General features: G+C 46.4%; 1 protein-coding gene across 1 annotated transcript in view; it reads right to left on the bottom strand.

The window, feature by feature from the left end:
- The window catches only part of UBE2F (ubiquitin conjugating enzyme E2 F (putative)), a 65,403-nt gene extending 65,304 nt beyond the window's left edge, over positions 1-99 (bottom strand). Inside the window, exon 1 of the mRNA XM_031554100.1 lies at positions 13-99. The gene's annotated coding sequence lies outside the window, so the exon portion shown is untranslated. The remainder of the gene's footprint in view (positions 1-12) is intronic.
- Between the last annotated feature and the right edge of the window lie 813 nt (positions 100-912).

Consider the following 912-nt stretch of genomic DNA (forward strand, 5'->3'; position numbering starts at 1 on the left):
GGGCGGCGGCGCGGCTCCTCCTCCTCCCTCAGCAGCCCGCCCGCCGCGCCGGAAGTGGGCGGGGATGTGGGCGGGGCTTGTAGGCGCCCCCTCCCCTTCACCGGTTGCGAGAGCTCTGCCTGCTCCCGCCGTCGTGTCGCGAGAGTTGGGGTTGGGATCGGCCGGCGCCATTTTGGGCGCTGTGCACTTACTCTTTTAACCCGTTCCTGCGCCAAATTAGTGGAAGCTGGAATCTGTGTGAAATCATGAGATTACATTTAATAATGAAAAGTAAATGACTGGGATATACCACTTCAAATACCGACGCCATCATATATAACTGCAGTTTTTCCATCCCATAGCACGCAATGAAAAGGGAAACCAAAACTAAGCAATTAGTGGTTAGAAGGTTTTATAAAGTAAACGTGCAGACCAGACACGAAGTTCAGCAGGTATCAACTAAATACCAGGAACAATATTGCTTCCTTTCTGAAAAATAAATAAGCACCGGATTTAGCTTAATTAAATCTATTTAATCCAACGTGGAACTGCATCTCAGAGACTTCAAATTGTCCTAGCTCTTTCATGAGCTTTTTCTACAAGACTGGATTGGCTGAAAAGCAGTTCTCCAGTTTTAATTCCTACTTATTGTGTCCTTAGATGAAAAGACTGTAACTGAAAGATGAAGAAAGAAAGCTTGGGAAAACCTCCTCTCTGCTCTCTGGCTTCAGGGTAGAAGGCAAGAGAATAAAAAAGCCTCTGTGTGTGTACATATGCTAACGATGGCAAGACACAATGAGCATCCAAACTGCATTGAGATCACATTTCTGTGATCCCATAACATCTGCTGGAGCATACGGGGCAAACAAAGGTTGCAAAGCCAACCACAGTGCTGGCAGCTCCTTTCTTTTATATGTTTGCCTCATAACATCA

Source organism: Meleagris gallopavo, chromosome 7, assembly GCF_000146605.3.
Source record: "Meleagris gallopavo isolate NT-WF06-2002-E0010 breed Aviagen turkey brand Nicholas breeding stock chromosome 7, Turkey_5.1, whole genome shotgun sequence".
Lineage (NCBI taxonomy): Eukaryota > Metazoa > Chordata > Aves > Galliformes > Phasianidae > Meleagris > Meleagris gallopavo.